Source organism: Curcuma longa, chromosome 15, assembly GCF_044706935.1.
Source record: "Curcuma longa cultivar G26 ecotype Majalengka, Jawa Barat chromosome 15, ITB_CL_G26_1.1, whole genome shotgun sequence".
In the NCBI taxonomy this organism is placed as follows: Eukaryota; Viridiplantae; Streptophyta; class Magnoliopsida; order Zingiberales; family Zingiberaceae; genus Curcuma; species Curcuma longa.
The window spans coordinates 6,103,573-6,110,952 of NC_133875.1; the positions used below are offsets into that span (position 1 = coordinate 6,103,573).

Here is a 7,380-nt window from a genome sequence, read left to right on the forward strand (position 1 = left end):
CGCACCCTGACGGACTCGCTTACCTGCTGTTTCGCGCTGACTCGCCAAGCCCACTCTGCTTCGTCTTAATTTCGCTTCACCGAGGTAATCATATCGCGATCTATCGGCCTCTCCCGAAGCTGAAAGCCCTTCGTCACTCACCGTCGAGTCACTCACCGTCCCAGATTTTGTCGAAATTCAAACTTTGTTCTCCTCTGCAAGTCCGCTCCGTCGTAACCAACTCAGCAATGACCAAGGGACTATTTTTTTATTCTTCTATTTTTTTTACTCCTCTGACCCAATAAAAATTTGATTTAATCCAACTAAAAAATTCTAAAAGTCGAATGTCATTGTTGTTATATTGGGACATGGTATGGTGGTAAGTGATAGAATATTTTTTTTTCAAATAATCAGGATTCAAAATCCACGCACATGCATACGACATTTGAATAGTTGGGTGTCACATCAAAAGTCACCTTGCTTTCTAAATTTACTGGGTAGTTTAACAATTCATCTCAAAATTAGTCAGTGTAAGCTAAATACCTAGTATAAAAAATGGATAGTAAGCCCTACTTAGAACTAAACTTTATGTGGAGTTTGAACAAATTGTTGAGGTGCCCCGTCAGCAATCACTTCGCTTCTAGATTGGTAATCAAAAGGGATATCGAACCGTTCATCCCAAAATTAGTCAATGTAAACAAGAAGTACAAAAAAAAAAAAATGGATTAGTAAGCTAGTTCACTATGTATATTGTATGTGGGGTGAACTCCAAACTTAGATAGTTTCCGTCCATGACCAAAGCTTCTTCACATGATTCTAATTTTTTTTAATAACTCTTTCTAGTAATAGATATGATGAACAATAAAGCCTGATATTATTTGAATCAAAGGGTATCCTAAGTAAATAAATTATCAAATATCAAAGCATTCTAATTAGTCACTAATCACTCTGTAGCAAAAAGTAAAATCCATCACCTCAGTAGTCTCACAAGGTCAATTTCACGATTATTTATGAGATGTAAATCGAGAAGTTGTAGTTTGCCATTGTGAAGAAGGATTTTTTTTTGATTTCGCTGAGATTCGACTCGGCTCATTATAGTAATATCTACCCCGCAATAACCAACTCAATAATTTCCCGAGGGTTAATTAGTCACTAAGCACAATACATAATCACCTATAATCAATGAAAATGTGTAAATTTATTTAGGCTTGGTTGAATTAAAAAATACATAATTTGTAGGGGCATTTCTGTTAACCACAAAGAGTCAACTGAAATTAATTTAGTAACGGGTGATATCTGTAAATTACAAGGACGTTTTTAGTAATTCTTATGAAAGTATAGAATAAATGATAATAACAAAAAAAGTATGGAGTAAGATGAAATTTTCTAATTTTTTTACATATTTTGGTAAATAAGCCCTTTCTCTCGTATTCTCATGGATGCGCCTCTTGCCTCACGTACGTTGAATCTCTCGCGCTTTGCGTCTATTCTAGATCTTCTTCTTTTCGCTTCACGGTGATCAACATCTCTCGATCCATTTTTTCTGCATGTTTTCTTCCTGAAATCGATTTCGCGATCCATCTTCAATATCAATGATTGTTTATTTTGTGTTACCGGTGAAGTTCTTTTATGAATTTCTTCTTCCTTTTCTCTTATTTGCGTTATAAATTGGATCGTTCGCTTCATGATTGATTTTTGATGGGGTCAGTAATTCATGGATTTCCATCTTTTTCCTCACCAGTAATCTGTTTTAAAATCCTTTATAAGTTTGAATTGATTGATTAGCTGTGATAGTGGTTATCTGGCTCCTTTTTTTCCTATTCTGTTTTTCCCTTTTTCGTTAATCGATCTGAAGGTTGTGTTTGAGTTTTTTGAATCTTTCTCGCGTCGGTCGAATAACTTGGCTAAATTTGTCGTCTAGCTGTGATCTAAATGATTCAATTTGGTCTTCATTTGCAGGTCATTAGGAGTTCTAGATTGGTCTAGTTTTGCAGTCTGCTATGTCGAGCAAGAAAGAAGAGAAGTCCCAGGCTGCTGCTGACCGGGTCAAAGCAGCAGCACTTTCAGCTGCAAAGGGTCTTAGTAGGGCTCAAGCTGAGCGAGCTGCTACCGCAGCAGCCCGAAATGTGAATGCCTATGGGCAGAAGGAAGAAGGACCGAGCCGATGGCAGGAAAGAAAGGAAGCAAAGCGTCAAATGTATCTAATGAGCACAGAGAAAGCAGTCAGATTGGGTGAGAGGAAGGATTTGAAGTCTTCTGCTTCCTCTGTTGGTGGTGCTTCACAGTGCCAGAAGTGTTATCAAGCTGGCCAGTGGCCACTGGACTTATGAGTGCAAGAACGAGCGTGTCTATATGGCTCGGCCCTCTAGAACTCAGCAGCTGAAGAACCCTAAGTTGAAGATGACCCTGTCAGTATCTTATGAAATTGACAACCCTGACATTGGGAAGGAAGCAAGGGAGGAAAAGCATGCTAAGGAGATTGGAGGGAATAGTGGCACAAAGAGCAAAAGGAAGCACCGATCCAGTACTGCTTCAGAGGAGGAAAGCAGCGAAGCTTCAGTGTTTGACTCAGATAGTGAGTCTTCAGTGACTGGTTCTGAAGATTCATCTGGTGAATCTAGCTCCAGCTACGCATCCTCGGATTCAGAAGACAGGAGGCGACGAAGAAGGAAACACAAGAAAAGAAGACATAGAAGAAGGTATAGCTCATCCTTTGATTCTTCTGAGTCTGAATCTGCTTCAGATAGTGATTCTGACGAGAAGAACAGCAGGAGGAAGAGCAAACGTCACAGCCGGAGGCATTATAGTGTCAGTTATCATGTATCAGTAATGTCTGGTGTCATTGCACTTGATTTAATCTGTTCTTTTCTGGCCGTAGATTCAAATCAAAACTCATGCTTTCTTGAATAATGATCTGTTTTTGGTGCAAATATTGAAGCTTTTATGTGGCTATGGAACACATGCATGTTTTGTAACTTTAGTTTGTAAAACTGAATCAGGTTAACTTTTTTTTTTTTTTCAAGATCGATGAGAACAGTAACGTGTATTTGAGATAATATTGTGAAACAATTAATACTCCTCCAATTATTAGTTATTGATTTCAAGCTCAAACCACTGGTATTCATTGTATTAGCAAATATTTTATTTTATGTTGTTGCTTTGATTGCTTCTGACTCCACAAATCATCGATCACAACATCTATCTATTTTGCAACTTTTGTTAGTGAAATCAAATCAAGGCTAGCTACTTTTTGCAAAGAAATATAAGAGTACTTCATGTATATTTGTGACAATATTGTGAAGATATACTTCAATTTACAGTTTTGAATATTTTGCAAACAAATAAGAAAAGTTACAAAAAAAAAAAAACTTATTAAAGAACATCCATAAAGAACAAATTAAACAAGCACAATTAATCTGTTCAAACTACGTACGTACGTACGTATGTCAAGAATTAATCACATATTACACATTCGAAGTAGTCAATTAATGAGAGGAAGCTTTAAAAATATATACGCTAATTCAGCTGAAGCGAGTCATGCTATTGATCCGACGGCCGGAGACGAAAGCGCTGAAGGTGGCCGGCGAGTACTCCTCCAGATCATAGACATCGAATTCGAACAAGTGTAGCCATGTGTCAGTGCTCTAGCTCGTCGTAAATAGTGCTCTCGCTCTCCAACTCCGTCACCTGCAGAACCGTACGTCTTCTCTCCGCTCTCCACCACGTCGTCGACGGGGTTGATCACTACGGGATATATCGTCAAACAGCTCGACGAACGCGATATATATTCTTGCCGCCGACAGTGATGGCGAAGTGGAGGCCGCCGCACTCCACGCAGTCGAACCACTATACGCCGTCTGTGTACCTCGACATGATGGTCAAGGAAGAGGAGAGACGGGGTGAAGAAGAATTAACAAACGAACAGGAAATTAATTTTCTTCCTCTTCCTCTCATATATATAGTTTTTGGTGGTTATTTTTTTAAATTTAATTAAAGGCGGTTAAATTAAAAATATATATATAATCAGCTTAAATAATTTAAATTTATCATTTAAATGTAGATATATATATATATATATATATATATATATATATATATATATATATATATATATATATATATATATATATATATAATTATTAATTTATTTATATATAAATAATTTTTTAATTATTAATCAGGTAGGTATATATATATATATACGTACCCCACCAAGGTCAAGACTGCAGCCTAAGTCAAAATTCCCTCTGGATGTCCAAGGCAAGATCTTCAAAGGACGAACCTTCAACTGCGCATCAGACAGATCTAAAGTGTAAAATCTAACAGACCGACGACTTTTGTTTTGACCAACTCGAAATGGCTCTGCAAAAATCCTAAAAAACACAGTCCATCAAATCTAAGCATAATTTAACATATCAGACTGAAGCTGCTGACTCCTGTCAGAGGCATTCTTCCAGGAAATCATGAACTCAGAGGCATTCTTCCAAGAAATCGCGAGGGGAAAGGCAGCGCAGCAGGCTGAGGATATCGTCTAGGGTTTCCTTCGCCGCCTTTAAAACCTTCACGTCTAGAGGGAAATTGGACTTGGATGAGCACCGCCCTAGAGGGGAGCACAGGCCTGGAAAAGCATGAAAGGGAGGGGGCCAGAAGAAAAGTAGTGCGAGAGGGGGCGTGAGAAGACGAGCTATAGAGGTGCGAGCGGGAGAGGCATGAAAATGGGGCGGGAGAAGAATGAAATCGCGGACTGCCAAAAAACCTGGATATAAACCCTCTAAATCCTCAATGACAACCTTCAACGATAATACTTTTAAAAGACGTTGTCTTTGGCAAAAAAAACGCTAAAAGACAATGTTTTTGACAACGATTTTTTAAAAGTGTTGTGGTTGACCCAAAATAAACGCTAATAGACAACGCTTTCAGAACAAACGTTGTCTTTTTATTTTAAAAGACAACATTTTTTACTAAAAACGTTGTTAATTGAAGAACCACAACGCTTTTGCTAAAAATTGTTGTCTTAGGGGTGTTGTCTATTAACTTTTTTCTAGTAGTGTGCCTTGGACTGTATCTGGAAGGTGAGCGCATTTGTACCATTTAGCGCATCATAGAGTTGGAACCAGTCAAAACACTCTGAATGGAAGTTGTAGATCTTTAAGTTGGCTCCATTTTGATATGTGGTACGACTCGTGGTTCAATCAAAGCTAAAAGTTATGCCCATTTTACTTTCAGTCTGCAGAGCATTCCGGATGAGACACGGCCGTGCTCGGGCCGTGTAAAGTGAGGCACGGCCTTGGATATGAAGAGACACGGCCGTGCCTATGAGGCATGGCCTAGAAAGGCCCCATTTCTGTAGAAAATCATGCCCGTGCCTCTTGGGCACGGCCTAGAGAGGGTGTTCTTCTGTTGGATCAACATGGCCCGGAGTTGGAAGTATTCTGCGAAGGAGGCATTCCCGTGCCTTTTATCACAGCATAGAGGAGGAATCCTTGGAAACGCCTGAAGCAAAGTTGTAGATCTTGAAGTCCTCTTCAATTAAGTATATGGTAGTCGCAGCATCTTGAGCATCAATCTTACCCTTTCTTTTTCAGTGCTGACTAGCTCGGGGCATAAACGGGCTAGCCTATTAAACTTCTTCACGGCCTCTTCAACTGATAAGTTCCCTTGTCGGAACTCCGTAAACTCGTCGTAGTGTCTGTTGGTAACTCTCATGTGAAAGTATTCTTCAAGGAATTCAGTTTCAAAATCCGCCCAAGTCATTTGATTCACCGTTCTCTTAGCCTTTACCCTTTCCCACCACATTCTTGCATCTCCAGCCAAACAAAAAGATGCGCACTTTACTTTCTCATTCTCCGGCCAATCCAGTAGTTCCAGTATGCTTTCCAATGTTTTGAGCCAAGCTTGTGCATCCCATGGTTCACTGGTACCAGAAAAATTCTCTGGCTTCAACTTTTGCCACTGGATGAGGTAGGCCTCCTGTCTCACCACTACCGTCGAGGCCGTTGGTGGAACGGGTGGAGCAACAGGTGCAGTCGGTGCAGCAGTATCATCCACCGGCGGAGCAGCAAGGTTAGCTTGTTGATTCTTTATCAAGGAAAGTAGGATTTGTTGTTGCTCTGCCATCTGTCGCTGTAGCTGGATGACCACTTGTGTCAAGTCTGGTGGTGGTACTTCTGAATTGGCTCCTTGATCCTTATCTCTTCTAATTCGGTCTCTCATCTCGCGGAGATTGAGATCATCGTTTTGTTCAGTATTAGCACTTTTCCTAGCCATTTCCTTTATTATGCATAAGGGTCAAGTAAGGTCAATGTAAGGTTACTATTCTATCAACCATCACACCTATTTACATATGTCTAATTAAGAAAATCATCTTTTATACTAATAATAAGAATGTACCATTCTTTCGACTAAAATAACATGCCTAGTTTAAAATCATTCTTTATGCTAATAATAAGCATATTTAACTTAAATTCATTCTTCAAGCTAATCATAGTAAATATGTCTAACTTAACAATTATTCTAAAAGAAGGGAAAGCATACATATTCTTTCTTACTTGGAAGGCAGCAGGATCGATGCTTGATGTGAGTGTGACGGAAGGGCGGAACCTGCTCTGATACCATTTGTAACGCCCCCCCTCTTTCTTATACTAATAGGGAGACGTTACGTACTTTAAACTTTCCTTAACTTTTACTCATTAAATAAAATAACTCAAATAAACTTTTCTTTTTCTGTTTAACATGCGGAAGCAAAAGAAATAAATATAAATTCTTGGACATAAAATAAACATTTATTTATTCTTAAATTCTTGATCTTATTCCGCGGTTCCGCCGACACCACACATCAAACACTTTTCCAGCTGCCTCCTCTTTCCTAAAACTTTTCCTTTTATTTATCTGCAGTATGAGGAATGCAAACTATAAGCAACGCTTAGTAAGTACATCATCTAACTCACAAAAACCATAGAAAACTTCGTAATAACACATGCTATTATATGAAAGAAAATGCTGGAAATGATATGGGAAAACTTATACTATTTATATAAGTGAAAATAAATAAACATCCATCCTTTGGGCCCAGCAAGGTACCAATGCGCGCATCCCTAACCGGATCGGGGTAGCTAGCCACCGAATTCGATTAGAGCGTACTAGGCACCTCGCGGCCTATGGGCCTTGTGCCCATCCCTTGGACACCTCACGTGCCCGATACTTGCAACATCAAAATAAAGTAAAATACTTTTCTTATACTTCTTATATCATGCAATTTGGAAAGAAACAATTTACACATGCTTTAACTTAAAATGATGTCATGGAAAGAATACTTTATGCATGCTCTATAAAATCACATCATGGAAAAAATAAAGAAAGTAACGGAACAACTCATACTGCAGGTGAGAGATGTACTTACCT

The 7,380-nt window shown here is 38.9% G+C and overlaps 1 pseudogene; it reads left to right on the forward strand.

Annotated features, from left to right (window-relative positions):
- The first annotated feature begins 1,863 nt into the window (after positions 1-1,863).
- LOC141846756 (uncharacterized) lies at positions 1,864-2,896 on the forward strand (annotated as a pseudogene).
- The last annotated feature ends 4,484 nt before the right edge of the window (positions 2,897-7,380 follow it).